Source organism: Leucoraja erinacea, chromosome 7, assembly GCF_028641065.1.
Source record: "Leucoraja erinacea ecotype New England chromosome 7, Leri_hhj_1, whole genome shotgun sequence".
In the NCBI taxonomy this organism is placed as follows: domain Eukaryota; kingdom Metazoa; phylum Chordata; class Chondrichthyes; order Rajiformes; family Rajidae; genus Leucoraja; species Leucoraja erinaceus.
Window position 1 is genome coordinate 51,881,968 of NC_073383.1, and position 23,530 is coordinate 51,905,497.

The 23,530-nt window shown below is 41.9% G+C and overlaps 1 long non-coding RNA gene across 1 annotated transcript in view; it reads left to right on the top strand.

Annotated features, from left to right (window-relative positions):
• LOC129699020 (uncharacterized) overlaps positions 1–12,056 on the top strand; it is a 119,450-nt gene extending 107,394 nt beyond the window's left edge. Inside the window, exons 2-3 of the long non-coding RNA XR_008723759.1 lie at positions 4,115–4,354; positions 9,451–12,056. This is a non-coding gene — a long non-coding RNA (uncharacterized LOC129699020). The remainder of the gene's footprint in view (positions 1–4,114; positions 4,355–9,450) is intronic.
• The last annotated feature ends 11,474 nt before the right edge of the window (positions 12,057–23,530 follow it).

A 23,530-nucleotide genomic window follows, 5' to 3' on the forward strand; every position in this document is an offset into this window, starting at 1 on the left:
GTCTGCTTCTTCACTCAATATGTTTTTCTGCATTACTACTAAGTGAAAACTTAATCTCAAATACAAGATCAAATATGAGATCTTATTTTACTTATTGTGGTGAGCCCAAAAAGCATAGTTAAAAAGTATATGGATGTAAATTTTGAAAATCTTGAACTACAGAGCCAATACGCCTAATATTGTGAGGTGGACATTTTGGATAGGTCTTTCTTACCCTTCATAAACATGAAGGGACAACTGGCTTCCTTCTGTGTCGTAAATTTTGTATGCTTCCAACAAATATTCGGATTGTGATAAACTGTGATCCAGCTCTGCAACTACATCAAATATTTTTTCCACAAATTAGAATAATTGCTTGCCTGAATGTTTCTAATAAAAACTTTACGAATAATATAATCGTTATATAAATCATCTGTTATTTTCTAGGAGTTGAATATATTATCTTTAAAGAAGACTTTACTTTCTTCTTGCCCTGTTCAGAAAAAAAAGTTATTTGAATCAATTTTGTTTAACATAGAGAATAAAAGGGATCTTCATGCCACATACAATACCTTGCTTAATTAATAAATATAGTGTTAGATTATAGCATATGTCTACGGCTCACACTGTATGCAAAGCTCGTTTAATGCTGGAAATGAAACAGAATACTACCTAGAGGTTTGTGAAATTATTTTTATATGGGAAAGTTGCTCAACCTGATAAATCTCATATGATGATATTACTTTCAATGGTGTGTCCCAGTCTCCTTGTGTTGAGTAAGGGAATAATAATAGATCTGTTGCTGCAGTGGGAGTATATATGTGTTTAAAGAGAGAGAGAGGAAGAGAGCAGTGAATGGAATCAAGAGAAGTTTATGATAGAAGACTGACATGATGTGAAATAACAACACACTTAAAGAGAATAGTTGCAAAGCCTAGAGAGAAAGAGAATCCATCTTGTACTTTAAAGTGCGGAAGTGGTGCAATACTTCAAAAGGAAAGTTGGGACTGTCGAAGTACTTAAGGAGTACATTGTAGAGACTCCACGAGATAAATATACAAAAGGAAACAGACATTTAAAAAAAAAGTTACTGTGACTGAAAGAAGAAAAATCACCAGCCTCAGTAGGGATGCATTCCAGAATACTGAAGGAATTGCAAAGGGGATAAAAAAGATAATAACCATAATTTTCCAGTTCTTTTTTAGGCTGGGCATTGAGCCAAAAGACTGGAAGAACGATACTGATCTGTGTTGATCACTACTGAAAGTGACTGACTGATTTTACAAAACTTTTCTCCACTCGCTGTATTGTCCACTTGCTGAAGAAATTACCATGGCTTGATTATTTAAAAAAATAATTGTAAAGAATTTCTATAAAATTCAAACATTTGATCTGCTGTACACAACATATATTACTTGCCCCTAGGCATTCAACTCATTGGGCTAAATTGCAACATGGAAAATAACCTGAGTTTGTGTAGTATATTTGTCTGTCATCATGCAGGTAACAAGCACATGTGCTAGTTTTTAGTTTAGTTTAGTGTAGAGATACAGTGTGGAAACAGGCCCTTCAGCCCAGCGAGTCCGCGCCGACCAATGATCAACCATATACTAGTTCTATCCTACACACTAGGGTCAACTTACAGACGTTGATTAACCTGCATGTCTTTGGGATGTGGGATTAAACTGGAGTGCCTGGAGTAAATCCACACAGTCACATGGAGAACGTACAAACTCCATACAGACAAGCCGCCGTAGTCAGGATCGAACCCCGGTCTACGACGTTGTAAGGCAGCAACTCTACAGCTGCGACATCATGTTGCTCATAACCTATAACCTAACCTGTAAAGTTCATTCCAATTCTGGGCACAGTAAAACAGTTCACTTTTATCAGAACTATGATATATTAGAAATCCAATATGTTTCAAATTGGAGTGAAGGGGAAGGAATGAGAGAATAAAGAAGCTGATCCGTGATGGGGTGGAGATCAAGAGAGACCAAAGGATAGAAATGGGAGATGTCAGCTCAGAGAGGGTGGTGGAGGGTTTGAGAGTGAACAACTTGTTAATTTTGCAGATGGATGATCTTTCATTAGATCTGTTTAGTTCTGACCCGCTGAGCTACTCCAGCAATCTGCGTCTTCTCCTGAGAACTGTAACATGCTCAGTGATGCAGTTGATCCGAGTCTGTTCCGTGAGATTGCACGGGCCTTTGTTGGAATAGTGCAAGGGTCCAAAGTCAGAGTGGGATAGAAAGTGAGACTCAACTAAAAGCTCAGGATGGCTCTTGCAAATTCTGCACTCCTTCATCTTATTTTACATGTCCTGTGGACAGATCAGCTGTGATTAGCACGTTTTTCCAACCCTCACTCAGTTGATAGAACCACCATTAGTGACATTCAGCATTTTCTCCTGCCCTCCACGCAATCTCGGGCATTCTCTGGTCTGTCTACTCTTTCCTTCCTTATTTGTAACTTAAAATATATCTGATTTCTAACTTTTACTAATATTGTTGAAAGGCTTTTAGTTTTAGAGGTACAGCATGGAAACAGACCCTTTGGTCATCGAGTCCTTATCATCCATCATGGACTCAATCATCTGTTCACACTAGTTCTATGTTACCTCACTGTCTCATTCACACCCTTCACTTTAGGAACATTTTACAGAGGCAAATTAACCTACAAACCCACATGTCTTTGGAACATGGAGGAAACCCACGTGGTCACAGGCAGTACATGCAAACTCCACACTGATGACACCTCAGGTCAGGATTGAACCTGAATCTCTGGCGCTGTGAGGCAGCAGATCTGAACTATTGTGCTGCCCTCATCAGGTTATCAAGTCATCAAACTAAAACTATTTTTCTCCCCTCAGATGTTGTCTCCCATTTAGAGATTTTCCAGCATTTCCTGTTTTTGTTTTAGATTTCCAGCATCTGCATGATTTTGCTTTACATTGTAATTCTGCTGCTTTCCAACACAGAAGCTTCATGTTCCTCTCAGTCCTGCGTGGACATCAGTGACACTTTTCATATTGTGAACCACTGTTGTATTAGAAAATTTCCAGCAGTTCCCTACCTTAGGAGACCATGCTTCATTTATGGTGCCCTTGATGGAGAACAGCAGCTAGCGAAATCCACGAGGGTGCATTGAAATTGCGGGTCTTCCAACGGTGCAGGAAATTGTAGACTCATTTCACTTTCAGAGCACAGCAAGGATTTCTCGAAGAAAGATCCCGACCCGAAACATCAACAATCCTTTTTCTCCAGAGATGCAGCCTGAGTTACTCCAGAACTTTGTGTCTATCTTTGGATTTCTCTCTCTTTGTTCATTTTGTCCGTGACCAATGCCAGAAAATCATAGTCATCAAAGTCTGATACCCAAGATGCAATCACAACACTCAGCTTGCAAGAACTGGCTGTGCCTTCCGTCCTTTAGCCATCACTCCAGATATAAGGAAGTTTATTGCAACCAAGAGTAATTCTAACATCATATAGTTCACAACTCTATGCCAGTACTCAGATATACAAGTGGAATGTTGCTGCAAAATGACGCATGTGGCTGCCCGTAAACTGATCCAAACTACCAACGGTATTGAAATGCAAAGGTGACTTGCAGTATACTGCAGCATAAGTCTCCATCGTTGCCTTTTCATTGCATTCCAATCTATCAATAATACAGGATCAGGCAATGCAAGTGGCTGTTGAAAAGCATATGGAAGCAGAGGAGGAGGCAACATCAGAGACCCCTTTCTTATTAAGCAGTCACAATCTTTCTCATGTTCTGTGTCACTAGAGACAGTGGTAAGGGAGGCACAAGGTATGCTTGTCTTCATAGGACAGGACATCTAAATCTATCTTCTTCCATCTATACATAACTATGGCTCTGATCTTGTTATCTTCCAGTTTGCATGGTCATTCTATTTGCGCAAAAACGGTACACGATAGCGCTACGATTTTTTGCCAGCTTACTCACCGTTCTCCTGAGCTGCGATTGCACCAAGTTTCATTGCGATCGGTGGTCTAATGCAAAAGCTAGTGGGGTTTGAAAAATCTTAAAAATCGCGAGTGCGCAGATCGATCTCCTCTCCTGCCGTTCAGCGCTGTGTCTATTGGTCTTTTCTCCGGTCACTCCACAGGACGGTCCGCCCCTTCTTGCGCCCTCGCGTCATTACTGGAGTTGATGGAGGCTCTGAATGGCTGGCGGACATCTCCAACCGGACACAATTTTTGGAGGGGATTGGGTCGGAGACCCGAGCCGAAGCAGCCCAGCGTCGGAGATCCAGCCCAGCCCAGCCCAGAGTCGGAGATGTTGACAATGTCACCAAATGGAAAGCGGAGACTCTGATCCCGGCAGAGGAGAACGACCAGCACCTGCTGTGAGTCCACATCAGCTCCAGCCCCTTCCCCTCTGGTCTCCCTCGCTGGCTCCTGCCCCCCTCCCCCGTGATACCACCCTCTCCTTCACAACCCCCCTCTTTTCTCCGAGCTCTCTCCCAACAGGTCCCACTTAGCCTAGTTGAATATAAGAGTCAGGACATCATGTTGCAGCTTTATATAACTTTGGTAAGGCCACATTTGGAGTATTGTGTGTAGCTCTGGCTGCCCCGTTAAACAAAAGATGTGGAGGCTTTGAAGTGGGCGCTGAAGAGGTTTACCAGAGCACTGCCTGGATTAGAGGGCATTAGCTATAAGGAGAGTTTGGCCAACCTAGGATTGTTTTCTCCTTCAAGAGGTTCAGGGAGACCTTTTCCCAGGGTAGAAATAACAAAAGCCAGAGACAATAAATTTAAGGAGAGAGAAACAAAGTTTAAAGGAGATGTGCCGGGCAAATATTTTACACCAAGAGTGGGGATCAGTGGATGGTGGTGGAGGCAGACCTTTAAGAGGCTTTCAGATAGGCATGGAATGGAGGGATATAGATCCGGAACAGACAGAAGAGATTAGTTTTGGCAACATGTTCGCAACAGACTTTGCAGGCAAAAGAGCCTGTTTTTTGTGCTATACATTCTATGTAATTTATTTAGTTGCTGGTACCAGGACAATCCTTCCTCCCCAGGTTTTAGCTTTGTGAATTTCCTTTGGAGTGGTTCCATTGGTAACATATCCTTTCTAAGAATAAGGGAACCATATACTTATTTGCATTCACTTCAAGCCTGTCTTCAGCATATTTTTGACATTCGTAGTTATCCAAAGGAAATCTTCCCTGCAGGGTTCCAGCAAATCTGGTGGAAAGCTATTACTTTGCAGTGCAGAAGGCTGCAATTGGTCCTGCAAGTAATTTCTCATAGGTCCAGTTTAAGAATACATCAGTTCTCATGGAGCTCAATGCTCTTAAGATGGTGGAATTGATTCTAGACTTTAGGAGAGCTCCCCCTCCCCTCACCCCACTCACCATCAACAACACCACAGTCACATCTGAGGAGTCTTTTAAGTTTCTGGGAACCATCATCTCCAAGGACCTTAAATAGGGGACTACCATCGACTCCATAGTCAAAAAGGCACAACAGAGGATGTATTTCCTGGGGCAGCTGAGGAAGCACAATCTGCCACTGGCAATGATGGTCGAATTCAATATGGCCATCGTAGAGTCTGTCCTCACCTTCTCCATCAGGGTCTGCTTTGGCTCAGCCACCAAGCACGACACCTGGAGGCTGCAGCGAATCGTCCGATCGGCTGAGAAGGTTATTGGCTGCAACCTTCCCTCCATTGACGGACTGTACATTGCAAGGGCACGGAAGTGAGCGGATAAGATCATCTCTGACACCTCCCACCCTGGTCACAAACTCTTTGAATCACTTCCCTCTAGAAGGTGACTACAGACTGTCAAAGCTGCCCCAGCCAGACATAAAAACAGCTATTTTCCACGAGTAGTAGCTCTACTCAATAACCAAAAGTCTGTAGCCTCCTTTTGCTCTGGTATTTTATTTAATTCACATATTCAATGATTTTTATTATTAATGTTTAATGTTTTATGTGTCATTCCTAACAGCCACTGTATGTCATGTTATCACTTGCGGGCAGAGCACCAAGGCAAATTCCTTGTATGTGAATATACTTGGCAAATAAACATTCATTATTCAGTTAATCTGCAGCCAGAGCTGGCTGCTGACAGGCAATGGGAATGGCATGGTGGAATAGGAATAGTAAAAACATAGGATCCGATCCTATCCTGTCATTCTGATCCTGAAAGAAAGCAAGGATTCAAAGTCCATTCAAGCCACACCTCACTGCTTCACCGTGTCTGCAATTTTACCGTCTAAAGGCACGGTGGCGCAGTGGTAGAGTTTTTGCCTTTCAGCGCTGGAGCTTCAGGTTTGATACTGACTAAGGGTGCTGTCTGTATGTAGTTTGTATGTTCTCCCATGACCTGTATGTTTTTTCTCCGGGAGCTTCAGTTTCCTCCCACACTCCAAAGACGTACAGGTTTGTAGGCTAATTGGCTTAGTAAAATTGTAAATTGTCCCAAGTGTGTGCAGGATAATGTTAGTATGCGGGGATCATTGGTTGGCACGGACTTACATTTATTCTAGCTTTTCATACATAATTAGATAACATGCTTAATTAAAACTTTTAATTATTCGCTTGTAAGCATTTGATGTAGATGAATTACTGGCTCTGTTGTTCTTCAATGAAAGATTACATTTCCAAAACAAAGCAAATATATTTGCATAAATGTCACAGATAGATTTTTAAAATACAATGACAACACAAACTATTAAAATGGCTTTCAGAAATCAGAGTTGTTCAGGCAGTAACTATGTTAGTGTTTGTCATGTTAATATGAATCATTAAAATACAGTGTACAATAGCCATAATTTATTTTCTTTAACCTGGAAAAACCTTCAAACACCACAATCAAAACTAAACCAAACTTTTTAATCCAGTTTTTCCACTGCTCGAGATCTTGAGATATTTTCTATTTCATAGAAATTATTATATTTTGGCGGTCGCAAGAACGACAACTGAGGTTTCAAACAAATTTTTATTCAGAAAATCACTTCTCAGTTTACAGGCTCTCTTGACACGTCTGGCCACAACAGTGGTCAGTGCTGAACTGCCACGCTAAAGCAAAACCACGCAAAAACAAGCAGCCCCTCCTGAGTCATGTGACCGCGGCTTCCAAACGCCGGGTTCGATACCTGCGTGCGCCAGCAGGCGCTACTAACTTATGTTTTTTACCTCCAGAATATTAAGAAAAAGTGTCACTAAATTTTTTTTTCTACCTGCATTCACTGACAAATATTGCAAATACAAGCTTGACCAAGCAACTTATAGAAACATAGAATCATAGAAAATAGATGCAGGAGTAGGCCATTCGGCCCTTCGAGCCTGCACCGCCATTCAATATGATCATGGCTGATCATCCAACTCAGTATCCCAACCCTGCCTTCTCTCCATACCCCTTGATCCCTTTAGCCACAAGGACCACATCTCACTCCCTCTTAAATACAGCCAATGAACTGGCCTCAACTACATTCTGTGGCTGAGAATTCCAGAGATTCACCACTCTCTGTGTAAAAAATGTTTTTCTCATCTCAGTCCTAAAAGATTTCCCCTTTATCCTTAAACTGTAACCCCTTGTTCTGGACAATCCCAACATCGGGAACAATCTTCCTGCATCTAGCCTGTCCAACCCCTTAAGAATTTTGTAAGTTTCTATAAGATCCCCCCTCCTATGAAGGAACATTCCAAGCTATTTAATGGATATTTAGTAAGAGGTCCTGCTGCATTTATCTTCCAAATATTAACTGAGAGCCAACTAGACCAAAAATTGATTGGTTGCCAACTAGGAAAGTAATACAATCAGGAAGCCAATGAAGCCAATAAAAATGGTCCTTTTTGATGGATTACCATTAGACAATTAGTTTCAGTTCCTACGTTCATTGAAGCATGCAATGTATGAACTCAAACCTTGATCTAATTCTGACAATATAATAAGCCAGATGTATTTTTAGTTTATACTAGACCAAGTGCAGACCTGTTGGGTCTGTTTCCCCAACGCGCGTTTACGGGGGGGGGGGGGGGGGGGGGGGGGGGGGGGGTAGCTGCGGCACCGAGCGCAGACTAACCGCCGCAGAAAAACAGAGGGGGGGGGGGGGGGAGGGGGGGGGGGGAGAGGGGAGGGTGAGAAGAGAGGAGTGATGGGAGAGGGGGAGCAGAAAACGGGAGAGATTTGTAAGGAGGGCGAGGTAAGAGGAGAGCGGGGGTAGGGGAGGGAGAAGGGGATGGGAAGGGGGAGGAGAGTGGGGAGTGGGGAGAGGATCTAATTCGGGGAGGGCAGGAAGGGGGTGAGAGTGGGGTAGGGGGTTTACGGGGGGGGGGGGGGTAGCGGAGAGTGGTGCAAAAAGGAGTGGGGGGGAGATGGGGGTGAAGAGGGGTGGGTGAGGAGGGGTGATGGGAGAGGGAGAGGGGGAGGGAGAGGGGGGGAAGGGGAGGAGGAGGAGAGTGGGGGTGGGGGAGGGGGATGGGAGAGGGGTGGGGGAGAGTGGGGAGGGTTGGGGGAAGGGGAGGAGGAGGGTGAGAGGGGGGGGAGGGAGCGGAGAGGAGGAGAGGGGGGAGGGAGGGAGGGAGGGGGGGAGAAGAGGGAGGAGGGGGAGGGAGTGGAGAGGGGGGGGGGAGGGAGGGAGGGGGTCGGGGGGGGGGGAAGATAGGGGGGATGGGGGAGGGGAGGGGGGTAGGGGGAGTGAGGGGGAATAGTGGTGAGGGAGGGGGAGGATAAGAATGCGGAAGAGGGGCAGAGGAGTATGGGGAGTGGAAGGGAAGAGGCAGAGATGGGTAGGGGGAGAGGTGGGGAGAGAGAGTGGTGGGGGTTGGCATGGGAGGGGAGGAGGGAGAGGGGAGCTTGGACATCTGTGAGCTTTGGGCATTGTGACATCACACGATGGAACGTTCACCCACACACACACACACACACACACACACACACACACACGCACACACGCACACACACACACACACACACACACACACACACACACACACACACACACACACACACACACACACACACACACACACACAGTTTTAATATATTATAGATTATAATTCATCAACAGAACAATAAACAATGGTGCTGCCTGAAAATTTGAATTAAATGTGTTGATTGGCGTCCATGCAAAGATGAAGCAAAGACAAATTGAAAGCCTGAAGAAGGGTCTTGGCCCAAAACATTGCCTGATTCCTCCAGCATTTTGTTTTTTTGTTAAAGAAGACATAACTTGAACATTCTCATGTGGAACCACTCTTGAAAGATTTCAGTTAGGGGTGTCCTCAAATCCTGTAGGAATGATATTTTCATGTTAGAACGTTAAGTCATTTTGAGTTTATAAATCATTAAAAACTCATTTTTGCATTTGACCTTCATGAGAATTATTGGAAAAAATCTTAAAGAATGAAGAATGTGAATGATTGAAGAAATTTGGGATATTTTCTCTTCACCATAAATTTTAATCAATGCTTGCTTTTACCTTAGATGGCATCTACAATGGATGGTTCTCTTGGCACTTTGAAAGGGAGGAAAATGCATAGCGTCGCTGACATGTTGTGGATGAGTGGAATTGCTGGCCAGTTAATATGTTTCATTCTGTTAAGGCTTCTTCAGATCCCTCAAATCTGATTTCCCTAAACTCATAAAATCATCTGTACGGTGTGCTGTTTCTTGGCTCCTTCTAGCTGTAACTTTGAATAATTTCTGTATTGTCTTATTTCCATTCTATATATAATGCCATCAGCTCATGTGTATAACTTGTGTTTATCATCTGATAAATAAACCATAGAATAATATTGACCTGCATCACCCAGGAAGCTATTCACCTTATTGTGTTGAGGTTGCATTTTGCTAACACACATCAAAACCAACCACCGTGGTCCAGCTCTCTCTCCAAAACCCTCTTTCTACCTTTGTTTTGGGTATTTATTGACTCTTTTCCGATGCAATCACATTAAAAAAATGTTTCTTGTTCCAATTTACCTAACTAAAATATTGTTTTTCATTTGTTTAATAATCTCAGAAAAAGCTAGCATTTATTAGTCTAATAACAACTGGCATTCTAAGTAATTTCAGAGTGAATCACTTTGGTGGGTCTAAGGTTAGATATAGGTCAGACAGGTTAGTATTCCTCTAGTACTTTCTGTGACCAGGTGCATTTTACAAAAGTCTGGTAGGTTGGTGATGTTCATTACTCATGGCTGTTTTGTTTTTAAATACCCAGTCATTAACTGATCTTAAATTACATTGCTGCCCGGGTGAGATTTGAACTCAACTTTCTGCATTGGTAGTCCAGTCCTCTGGATTATTTGTCTCTTAACTATCTTCTGCACTACCATTATGTCCTAATTATGCAATCATCCTTGTAACGTTGATGGATTTTATGGGGCACATATACTAGAATTATTTAGGCATACCTTAGACAAGCTTGAGTATAACAACCCTGCATAGAGTGTAATTTAAAATACCGATAAGACCAGGGACTGCTTGTTGCCTGCTGCTGTCACATATAAACTACACAGGCATTGTTCAACATCATAGGGTACTACACACAGCTGGAATAATCTCAACTGCAGTGAGCTATGGCTCAATAATGATTTTAACAAAGATAATTTTGTTGAGCAACTTTCTGCTTCTGGGTTTCATTTGCAGTGATTCCTGATCTGATTTAAATTGACATGAGGTTGTTTTCCAGCATTTATGTTTCAAGGCAAGTGGTATTTTCCAAAATTATTTCCATCCCCTCAAATACCCAAGGACTGATTTTAAAACCCGGCCATTGTTGTTTAGTCTTTCTTTCTGTGGGGTGCATAGTGAGAAATTGTGCTTTGTGAACTCATTTTCTGATTGTTGGGGACCGAAATTGCAAGCAAACATTTGCTTGGTGTTATTCCAGTTACATGGCATGCACAAAGCTAATGACTAGTAAATGTATCCAAACTAGGCAGATCATGATATCAATCAACACACAATGATAATAAACTACCAGAGCAAAAGATTTTAGCTCCGTGTGCCCGCCAACAGCTTTGCTGAACATTGTGCTGCTGAAGTCTCATTTATTATCAAGATTGACACCCATCAATAGTATGTAAAGATATCATCAAATACATGGTTGGTGCTGATTGATTTGTTCTAATTGTTGATCTGGTTCTACAAGTGCTTGGAGCTTTCAAGTTGATTCAAGTTATAAGAATCTACAGGGAGTGGTGCATCTAGTGCTAAAGGACCTTTTACTGAGTTCAGAGCTACTGAACAAACTAGTTATTGCAAGACCATATGACATAATTTGGAGAAGATATGAGGAGCAGAATAATATGCAGGAAGATGGATGAGGATGAGAGGGAAAGGGGCTCAATAAGCTCTGTCTTAAAGCTTATTTCTTCAAAAGAGATGCATGTAGGTAGTTTAAGACTGCACTGTGCAAAGCTTCCAATCTGATTAAAATCTCAATGGCATGCTATATGCTTATTTCAAAGAAGACCAATAGATCCTCCTGTACACCGATCTTCCTAACACAACACGGCGTGGAAGGTAATTGTAATCCCCAAAGATTTCATTGTGTTGTTGGATGTAGAAGCAAAATAAACAAAATAGAGTTATAAACTGGACATCCTTTATTAATAGCTATAGTTCTCAATTAATCTGTGGTGTCCCAGTACAACACTGTATCAAGCATCATACCATGTGAAACAACGGAAGTCTTAACGGTATTTACACACTCCCATCTTGATGGTACCTGCTTGAAAGCTGATAACTGTCACATTGCAGATACAAGAATGTTCTGCTAATAATTGCCAGAGCCAACTGGCAAAGAGAGTGTAGGAGCTGGGCATTGAATGTTATTGAACTATATGAAATTGATAAACATCCTTGAATTATACCTGTAACTTGCACCTTTGGGAAACAGATCAATTTCCTAAACTTCAGGCATTCAATCTAAAAGAAAACATGAAAATAGCTTTATTTTTTGCATTCAGTTATCACCTTAGACAATGTGCTTACGATCACAATGGCTCCCAAGAAGCGACTTGCTGTAAACTTGCTGTAAATCAATATGTTGAAACTAAATAGACACAAAATGCTAAAGTAACTCAGCGGGTCAGACAGCATCTCTGAGGAAAAGGAATAGGTGACGTTTCGGGTCGAGACCCTTCCTCAGAAACCAAATTATGGGTGATTGTTAAAATATAAGTCCATATTATAATTTCTTTAAAACATAGTGACAACAATTTCTTTAGCATGGGTGTGTGTGAGGCCTGTGTGGTTTCCCATTGTAGGGATATCAAGCATTGTCAATCCTTCCAGGCTCTGACTTTCATCGTTCAGATTTATCATTACAATATCCAGACATTGTCTTTCGCAATGTTTCTCTCTCTCCTCACAATCTGTCTTTGAGGTATGTCAGAAAGAATAATGTGTTTTTTGATTTTATTTTGGCTGAGATACTGCAAGCAAATGTCTTTACTACTACCAATGTCAACATTTTACGGGAGTTTAACTTTTTGCTTTCCTCCTTGAACTATTCGCAATGATCAACACAGATCAGAATACTTTGAATTGTGTGAGAAGATGGAAATTAGGCAAGTTGTCTGTTGCGCGACAAGGTTAGAAAGAGCTTGTTCCCTTGGTCTTATTTTCAATAAGTTAGCTTTCTAGCTGTTGCACAAATTACGATCATTATTTCAGTTCGGGATAATTTTTTTTTCAAACAAAAAAACACCAACAGGTAAATACTGTCAGAAAGCAGCCAGGATGTCTAGACTTGATCTTTCAAATATATAAATTGTGGATCGGCATTCAAGTCAGTCTAAATTTATCCTCACAATTCAACAGTCACCTCTATTTAGTTCAAAGATACTATCTCCATTTTCAAGGCTTGTCCCTGTGGCTAAAACTGTATGAATCTGTTGCAGTTACAGCATCAATTAACAGGCCGAAACAATATCCAGCTCCCTCTCCTCAGGCAGTACTGAAACATCAGTATTGAGACACTATAACATTCATCTACAACAAATGTATTTTATTTAACCAATGCTTTCCCACAGAATTGCAGTAAATGAAGGTTACAATTTTTCATTAGATTTGCTTTGAAAAGTGCTGTTGAAGAGAGAATTTTTAAAGCAATATAGTTTTTAGTGTCTGCAAATGGACACCAAGATCTAGATGTGCAATCAACATGTGCCTATCAGTTAGATATTAGAAATGACATTTCAGGGAAGAACCACAGACGAACAATAGGGATTAAAGATAATCGCCTGGGGATTGCCACGTTAAATTATGATGTGTCCATTAATTGTAATGTAACCCAAGTAACAACTTCATGCTGACTATGGATTGGATGTTTATTCAAAATTACTGCTTGCATTTATAAAGACAGACTACACTGCTCTTGGCATGCACACCTTACAGTAGAGTTGTAATCATTCATGAGGCGTTGTTAGTAACATCTGAAGTAAAATATTAAGAGGAAGCATCAGCACTTTCAGGCTCTGCATCGGAAGTCTTAAAATATGTGGCTTGATAACAGGCAGCCAGAAGAGTTGCAGAACCATCATTCTAACATTATATAACACATCTTTCTCTCTTCAAGGGGAAGGTGGCACATGGCCAAGGCAGCAGGGATCACGTATGGGGATCGAATATGACTGCAGGCCCTAACGCCCACGGAGAGATACCTCTGGCCATTTTTTAGAATCCCATTGTTGGGGCCGTGCTATCAAAGATGTCCCGAGCATCATATTAAACCCCTCTTCTCTCCTCCTCACTGCCTCTGACAATTATCTCTGACTTACAAGGTATGGTTGTAAAAGCACTGCCCCATCCATGTACAAGAAAATTACCTTCATCCATTTTTTTTCCTTTTAAAGTGAGTCATTGAGACATACAGCACAGACACAGGCCATCGAGTCTGAGTTGACTATAAACCACTCATTTATTCTAATCCCAAATTAATATATATATTTTAAATTCTCTCTTCACATTCTCACTAACTCCGTTCTAACATTTTGGGGGGGGGAGGGAGGGGGGGGGGGGGGGGGGGGGGGATACGTTAGTCTTAACCTACCAACATGCAGGATACCACTGATTTAATGCACATTGACTTCTGGGCAATACATGTCATTGATTCTTCCTTGGGGCAGAGCTTCCTGTAACCCCAAGAACTACACAGAGGATGAGATATTTGACCCCAAGCCTTATTCTCCACTTCCCAAATACCCTCCCCCTTGCCTTCAGGTCCATCAATGGCCTGTGGTCATTTTTATCCTCTTGGTCACAATGCAAAAATAAGCCAGCCAAATTAACCATTAAAATTTGAATGTTTAAATCCAATTATGCTGCATTCTATACAAATGTGAGTGAAACATCTTTGTGTGTCCCATCAACTGTTCGCAACGCTTCACAACTCTTCAATATGTTCTTTCTTTTCATCTCCCGCGTGTGTCCAACCTTCTTCCTATCAAACTCACCCCCCAACCTTTATCCATCTATCACTGGCCAGTATTTGTCCTGCTCCTCTCTCTTCCAGATCCCCCCCCTCCCTCCCCCCCCTCCCCCCCCCCCCTCCCCCCTCCCCCTCCAGCTGAGTCAGAAGAAGGGTCTCCATCCTACCCTATGTCACCTACCCTATCCATGTTCTCTGGAGTTGCTGCCTAACCCAGAGATATTCCAGCAGTTTGCCTTTTTGTAAACCAGCATCTGCAGTTCCTTGTTTTTACCTGTCTTCAATATGTCTTTACCTTGGTGCTCTTATTCAATGCTACCAATTGGCTGCAGCATGGCCAATGGAGATCGTTGACTTTTGGTGTATGTGGGTGCATAAAATCTTGAAAACCTAAAACATTTAAAAGACAATTGTAATGTGGTGCAAGATGGGAGGTTGAATGCAAGGGGAAAGTATACAGTTAAGGCTCTTAATTGACACTTAGCAAGCATTGCTCAGGAAGTATATAAAAGCTTTGGAGAGGATGGCAGAGTGGTACCGGCAGTGGATGCAAGGAAACAAAGGCTTGGCAAGAAAAACTGTGGTCTTACATCCCACGGCCTCAAAGTGCTCTGGATACTACTAGATTGGCTGTGGGAGGCGCCCCTGGGCAACAAAGACTGAATGGTGAGGCAAGGGTTGACGGTTCGCTGGTTGATGTGCAGATCCGGAACGAGGCGACAGTGGAGTGGGCCGCTGGAGGCCGGGCAGCAGCCTGGGGCTCAACTGGATTGGGTGTTGCTTCAAGCGATTGAGCCCATGGACTGGACGCAACCTGCAGCGGCACAGAGCAGTGGAGCAGCAATGGAGGACACCAATGGCTTCACTTGGCCAGGCTGACCCTAACGGCCAGGTTAAGAGCTCTACACTTACAACAACTAGGAGTTGAAAATGGCACCAAAACCTGATGACTCTTGTATACTGAATATAGACACAAAAAGTTGGAGTAATGCAGTGGGACAGGCAGCATTTCTGGAGAGAAGGAATGGGTGAAGTTTCGGGTCGAGACCCTTCTTCGTCTATCTTCGGTTTAAACCCGCATCTGCAGTTCCTTCCACACGACTCTTGTATAGTCTCAGTATACTATTCCTATACACTTGTACTGAATCTAAGATGTGCTTATGTATAATAATACTTTTTACTGAATTGCATGCAAAAAAGAATGTCACTGTACCTCAGTACATGTGACAATAAAGTACCATTGAACCATTGGATGCAGATGATGTTTGCCAGAGTGCTGCTTGGATGAGAGAGTATTAGCTATAAGGAGAGTTTGGACAAACCTGGATTGTTTTACTTTAGAATGCCAGAGGTTGAGTGAAGGCCTAATAGAAATATGTAAACATACAAAGGTCATAGATAGTATAGACGTCAGAACCTTTTTCCCAGGGTGGAGATGTCAAAGACAAGAAGGCCCAGCTTTAAGGTAAGAGGGGGAAAGCCCTGCCAGCAGTAGTGATGGAAGGAAATACAATAATGACATTTAAAAGGTTATTAGATAGGCACATGCATATGCAGGGAATGGAGGTAATGAGGAGCACATGCAAACAATGGAGATTAGTTTAATTAGGCATCATGTTTGCATAGGCATTGTGGACTGAAGGGTGTATTCCTGTGCTGTACTGTTCTATGTTCATGCCACTTGGACAGGTACAATAGATAGGAACGGTTTAACGGATATAGGTCAAGCACAGACAAATGGGACTAGCTTAGATGGACACCTTGGCTGACATGGATGAGTTCGGCCGAAAAGCCCATTTCCATGCTGCAAGACAATATGATTATATGATGCAGTTAATAGAATATGACACACAAATTTAATCGCATGTAGCCTTCAATATGAGGTTAATCCCCATTCATTTATTATTCCGACTGCTCAGGGCGCTGTAATTGGTGTAATCTAGATCTAGCCTTTATATCATTCAGCTGCTCCTAGTGTCACTGTTGTGCACAATGGTCCACCTGCACCAACCATTGAAGTGTGTAGGAAGAAACTGCAGATGCTGGGTTAAACGGAAGATAGACACAAAAAGCTGGAGTAGCTCAGCGGGACATGCAGCATCTCTGGAGAGAAGAAATGGGTGATGTTTTGGGTCAAGAACCTTCTTCAGACTTCGAGTCCCGCTGAGCTACTCCAGCTTTTTGTGTCTATCAACCATTAAAGTGATGTGTGCACCTTATTGTCAGATATATCCTCTTGTCACCTGAAATGAATGGCATATGTTGGTAGCGGATCTTCTACTCTTCAATGTTTTTTGTAGATTTACTGGCAATCAAACCAATGTATCGAAAGATCACTCAGAAAATAAGAACTTTATTCCCTTTCCTTTGGGAAAATCAAGGAGTTAACTTTTGTGGCTTGCTTACCACTCATTCCCCCATTCCCCGCCATTATCTCATGTGGTTACCATTCATTCCCCCATCCCCACCATTATTATGGTGACAGCCGCCTAATGTTCTACCCAGAATCCTGGGAGCAAAGCCAATTCAAACTAAAAGCCACAGTTGTTAGAAATCTCAAGAAAGGATAGAAGATAATGGCAAAACTCAGTAAGTCATGCAGCATCAGTGGAAAGTTTCATGTTGTAGACCCTTTGTCGGAACCTATGAAGTTCCCCATTGCACTGATGCTGCCTCACCTGCTGATGGTTTCCAGCATTTTTTGTTTTTATTCCTGGGAGGAATGCTATGGGATTTAAATTTTCTCCATGAACTTCCATCGTTGCTGATCATTCATTTATGCAGAAAGAACAATTCCTCTGTTGTTCTATTTTTTTTCCCCCTGAGCACTATTACATTTGTATCAGAGTAACGCAGAACTCTAAGGCAAGTGAGATGCTACAATAAACAACAAATAAATATGTAACACATTTTTTGCAATTCATATGATAAAATGTCTTTCTGATATCTCAACTATCGGCTATTCCTTTAGTCTGTATTATCATCTGAATTTATAAATAACTATGTATTTACTCAAATAAAACAACATTTCATTATTGCCCATTCATTTCGACAATGTTGGTCAAAGGAACATAATTAAAAACAAAATACAATTTTAAAATAAACACCAACAAAACAACATTTGTTCCCTGCCATCCCTGATTTCGTTGAAGAATCAGTTTATTTTGTAACTATGAAGGACTTCCCTCAGAGCTGTTGCCAAATCATGATCCCTTTCAGGTGATAAATTTGTGGTGGTATTGTCCACCCAGGAGGTAATTTTGTTGAAACAAGTCAGGCCTGAATAGAGCAGCTGCTATAATTTATATTCTGTCTCTACTTTCAAAAGGTAACAATACTTCTTATTCACTCCTACAAGTTCACTGAGGTACACAGAAACAGGAGTTTTGTCACCAAATGTAAATTACAATAGTGTTCTCTTCTGATTTGGCTAACCAGCATTTTTTTGTCATTGAAATCTGCAGGAGTATCTTTTAACAGGCGTGCCAGAAGGAAACTAGGGCTGGTTAGAGTCATTCAAATGGACTGGGTCAGCTCCTTGATGAACACGGTAATCATATCGTCAGGTCACCTGGAAGGAATCACCAGTGGGTGTGGCAGGAGTTGAGCATCCTCAAGGAAAGTGAAGATCACAGGGAATAACAGGCATTGCTTGAGAGGTAGCAAATTCATTCTTCATGTTAGTACCCCTCCTATCTCTTCTCAGCAATTAAAGCTTACAAAAAAAAAAGCCTCCTACATCCCCTTTTGGACTTGCCAAATTTTGCTTTCTTGGTGACCTTGTTCCAAACTCTTATTGAAAATTAGTGCACATTTTTATTTTAGTTTTTTAGTGCAGAAACAAGCATTTTGGCCCATGAGTTCATGCTCACCATGACCACCTGTACTAGTTCTATCCTACATACTAGGGACAATTTACAGAAGGCAAATTAAACCTATAAACCTGTATGTCTTAGGAATATGGGAGGAAACCCGAGCACCCAGAGAAAACCGGTACCGTCATAGGAAGAATGTACAAACTCCATAAAGACAACATCCATAGTCAGGATCAAACCCGGGTCTCTGGCGCTGTAAGGCAGTAACTCTACCACTGTGCTACTGTGCCACCCACAGTTTTATTGAGTAACATACAGGTAAAATATTTGATGTGCAACGTTGGTTGAAAAAGTTTAAAATCAGTGTTATAGAGAATGTGAAGCCATTATTTAAATCTGTAACATTTTCATTTTGCTCATGTACAAGAATGATCTGTATATTAATATCTCATGTTCTGATATTGTTCTGCAACATTGACCTCTTACTTTGGAAATATATAAATAGGAGACAAATATATAAATGGGAGAGCAATGTGAATTAACATGATTCCATTACAGAAAGCAGTAAAAGTTGGGAACAATGGGAATAAGGAAATGTCTAATGATAAATAAATATTCTTCTTCTACATTCTCAGTGTAAGACATAAATACTAAGCTACGAGGAACCTCGCATATGAAAGTAATTATTATCAGTCAGGAACAAGGACTGGTTTCGTAGATATGACAGCGTAGTTGCCTGAAGACATGAACCTTAATGAGGTGATAGCAGGGATGGGGTGAATATATTTCACTGGTCTGGAATGGTCCAATTGGATTGGAAAGTAGCAAATATAATGTAATTATTCTGGAGAGAAATGAGAGAGAAAACAAAAGGTTGTGGCCAAGTCAACCTCTTGGGATTAGTCAGGAAAATGCTGGAAATCATTATCTAAGGATGAAATCTGGCTGGTTGTGGCTAATGGTTGTGAACTAACCACTTGTCTTCAGCCTTGTCTACAGAAGTAAAGCCTAAATGTGAGTAATGTGCCATGAGTTGAATCTCATTTATAGATTCAGGTTTCATAAGATCCAGTACTAATTGATAGATTTGAGTGGACAAGTTCTGCAGATCAGTCTTCGGTTCCAAAACCCACTGATTCAATAGAGATTTTAGGTCATTTTTTTAATTACTCTTAAGTTCTCCAACTGTAACAACATAGAAAATATTGGAAACACTCGATAAGTTAGGCAACACCCACAGAAAGAGAAACAGAGGTAAAGTTTCAGGTTAAGGTTCCGTCATCAGAATTGGAAAAGAGAAAAAGCTATCAGGCTGTCAGGACTGTCTTATGAAGAAAGACTGGATAGACTTGGTTTATACTCTCTAGAATTTAGGAGATTGAGAGGGGATCTTATAGAAACTTACAAAATTCTTAAGGGGTTGGACAGGCTAGATGCAGGAAGATTGTTCCCGATGTTAGGGAAGTCCAGGACAAGGGGTCACAGCTTAAGGATAAGGGGGAAATCCTTTAAAACCGAGATGAGAAGAACTTTTTTCACACAGAGAGTGGTGAATCTCTGGAACTCTCTGCCACAGAGGGTAGTCGAGGCCAGTTCATTGGCTATATTTAAGAGGGAGTTAGATGTGGCCCTTGTGGTTAAGGGGATCAGAGGGTATGGAGAGAAGGCAGGTGCGGGATACTGAGGGATGATCAGCCATGATCATATTGAATGGCGGTGCAGGCTCGAAGGGTCGAATGGCCTACTCCTGCACCTAATTTCTATGTTTCTATGTAACCCTTGAACATCCAAATTGAACTATTAACCAGTAGCATGTTAATACCATGTTACAGCTTCAGGTGTTAATTAATGTGATATTTATGCCCAGAAACTTACAATTCTCTTGGATACCTCCACTGTATGGAAAAAAGTATCTGTTTTTCACTCTCTAAACAATGTCTGATTATCCATACATTATCTTTCAATGTTGCCACAGAGTCATAGCCATACAGTGTGAAAACAGGCCCTTCGACCCAACTTGCCCTCACCGGCCAACATGTCCCAACTACAAGGCGTAGGCTTGGTGATCATTTCGCCGAACACCTCCGCTCGGTCCGCATTAACCAACCTAATCTCTCTGTGGCTCAGCACTTCCACTCCCCCTCCCATTCCGAATCCGACCTTACTGTCCCGGGCCTCCTCCATGGCCAGAGTGAGCACCACCGGAAATTGGAGGAGCAGCACCTCATATTCCACTTGGGCAGTCTGCACCCCAGCGGCTTGAACATTGACTTCTCCAATTTCCGGTAGCCCTTGCTGTCCCCTCCCCTTCCCAGCTCTCCCTCAGCCCTCCGGCTCCTCCTCTTCCTTTCTTCTTTACCTGAATTATTCCTCTCATGATTTATGCCCTTTTTTAAAGCAACAACAATGCTGCCCTCATTCTATTCTCCATCGTCTATATTATTCTGTTTTGTTAAGTCTTACCCTATTTTACAGGGTCCTAAGCACAATTAACTCAATTGCTGATATCGTCTTCTTGCATCATGTGGGAGTTTTTAAGTGAGAACTGGGATTGCAAACTGCTGCAGTACCTTGCAAATGTTGATATGAATTCTACAACATTTTCAACAGGCAGACATGAAGTGCTTGATGGCATAATTTTCTTCTGCTTCCTGAGATTGCAAATAATAAAATAAATAGTGATCAGCAGATATACAAATCCTCAAGCAAGCTCCATCATTCTGCTTTTGATCTTCTCAACTGAAGTTCATTTTCTTGTCCAATTTCCATCTCTCTTGATTCTTGTGGAGTCATTTAAAGCCAACATTCCCACCCTTGAATGTATACAGCAATCGAGTATCCACATGTCTCTAGGTTCAGAGGTCCAAATATTCATGATCTTCTGAGTAAATAACTTTTCTTCATCTTAGTTCTTAATAGTTGAACCCTTACCCTGAGACGATGCCACAGAGTTCCTCAGTCTCCAGCTCCAGAAACAACTTCTCGGGACATGCCAAATCAATCCCTCCATGAATTTTCCTTATTTTAATTACCTCTCCACGGGGTTTTCTAAAATTGTATGATAAACTTATTTCAATCAGTTTTCCCCTTAAATTCTACTCTAATACAATTATACTTTTAATTTGGTATACCATGGTTCACAGCATGATTTGGGAATAGCTCCATCCAAGACCACATGAATTGTGGATGTAGCCCAGACCATCACACAAAACAACCTCCCTTCCAACGACTCCACCTACACTTTACACTGCCTCGGCAATACGCAATACTCCAGGTGTGGTCTCACCAAGACCCTGTATAACTGCAGTAGAACCTCCCTGCTCCTATATTCAAATCCTTTTGCAATGAAAGCTAACATACCATTCGCTTTCTTCACTGCCTGCTGCACCTGCATGATACTTTCAATGACTGGTGTACCATGACACCCAGATCTCGCTGCATCTCCCCTTTTCCTAATCGGCCACCATTTAGATAATAATCTGCTTTCCTGTTTTTGCCACCAAAATGGATAACCTCACATTTATCCACATTATACTGCATCTGCCAAACATTTGCCCACTCACCCAGCCTATCCAAGTCACCTTGCGGTCTCCTAGCATCCTCCTCACAGCTAGCACTGCTCCCCAGCTTAGTGTCATCCGCAAACTTGGAGATATTGCCTTCAATTCCCTCATCCAGATCATTAATATATATTGTAAATAGCTGGGGTCCCAGTACTGAGCCTAGCGGTACCCCACTAGTCACTGCCTGCCATTGTGAAAAGGACCCGTTTACTCCTACTCTTTGTTTCCTGTTTGCCAGCCAGTTCTCTATCCACATCAATACTGAACCCCCAATGCCGTGTGCTTTAAGTTTGTATACTAATCTCTTATGTGGGACCTTGTCGAAAGCCTTCTGGAAGTCCAGATACACCACATCCACTGGTTCTCCCCTATCCACACTACTAGTTACATCCTCGAAAAATTCTATAAGATTTGTCAGACATGATTTACCTTTCGTAAATCCATGCTGACTTTGTCCAATGATTTCACCACTTTCCAAATGTGCTGCTATCCCATCTTTAATAACTGACTCTAGCAGTTTTCCCACTACCGATGTTAGACTAACTGGCCTGTAATTCCCCGCTTTCTCTCTCCCTCCCTTCTTAAAAAGTGGGGTTACTTTTGCTACCCGCCAATCCTCAGGAACTACTCCAGAATCTAAAGAGTTACAAACAAGAACATTTTTTTTTTTGTAACAATACTGTTATGTATTTCTTTAACTCTGGCAAAGTAGACCAGACGATGAGACAGGGAGGCAATAATCCTCAAACAGCTGTTAGGAGAAATTTGAACAGCTGAAATAGCAGTGTTAAGGCCAGGGCAGGTGTTAACCAAGTAGACCGACTGAAGAAAGGCAAGTTGCTGTTGAAGTCCTAGATGCCTTACTCCAAGGGGACGGGGAGGCAGTTGTAGGAGTTATTGAAGGTAGTGACAGGAACTAAGCAACAACAGTCAGACTTTCAGAACTGGACGTTCTTGAGTTACGCTCACTTTTCAAAATGTAATGCTCCCCAAATTTAAGTTTACAGTGAACTCTTGTTATTAGCTCGCACACTTGTTGCTGAAGTGAAGCGCTTTGAAGAAATGGTTGCTGAGATATCGTGTTAAACAAAGCACAATTATAAAGAGGCAACACTGTGCCAAATCGAACTAACAACCATAAAGCCACAGATATTTACAACTATTTGGCCTATGATGTCTGTGCCAGCTCTTTGCTGAAGTAATCCATAACAAATCTCAGTCTTCTGCTCTCTGCCAATGCTTTATGTCTTCTTCAACTTCAAACGCTCATTTTTTTTCTCCTTAAAACTTGCAAAACTTTCTACTAGTAACCCACCAGGAAAGTAAATTTCTCTATCTTTTCTTCTCGCTTTCTATTTGAAATTTTGAATTCATTGCCCCTTATTATTGACCACAAACCAAAGGATGTAATAATTTCCTATTTGTGTGGGATCATACACTTTAAATCTGTGGCTTCAAGTAAGGCGCATGATGCTCACCACTTGTGCCAACCAAGTGCAATGTTTGTGCAGTGCATGGGCCGTGGAACCGGGGGCTGGGGGGGCTGGAGCCCCTCCACTTTTTTGGCACGACATGCTTCACAACTTGAAATTATCCGGCCCACAGGCGTATTTTTCCTCTTCTTCTGAGGACCTCTGCCATCCAGAATCTCAGATCAAGCACAGTGAGTGCGGCAAAACCACGACCAGCCTTGGCGAAAACCAACTGCCCCTCCAAAACCCTCCCTCCCCTCCGCACAACGGCCA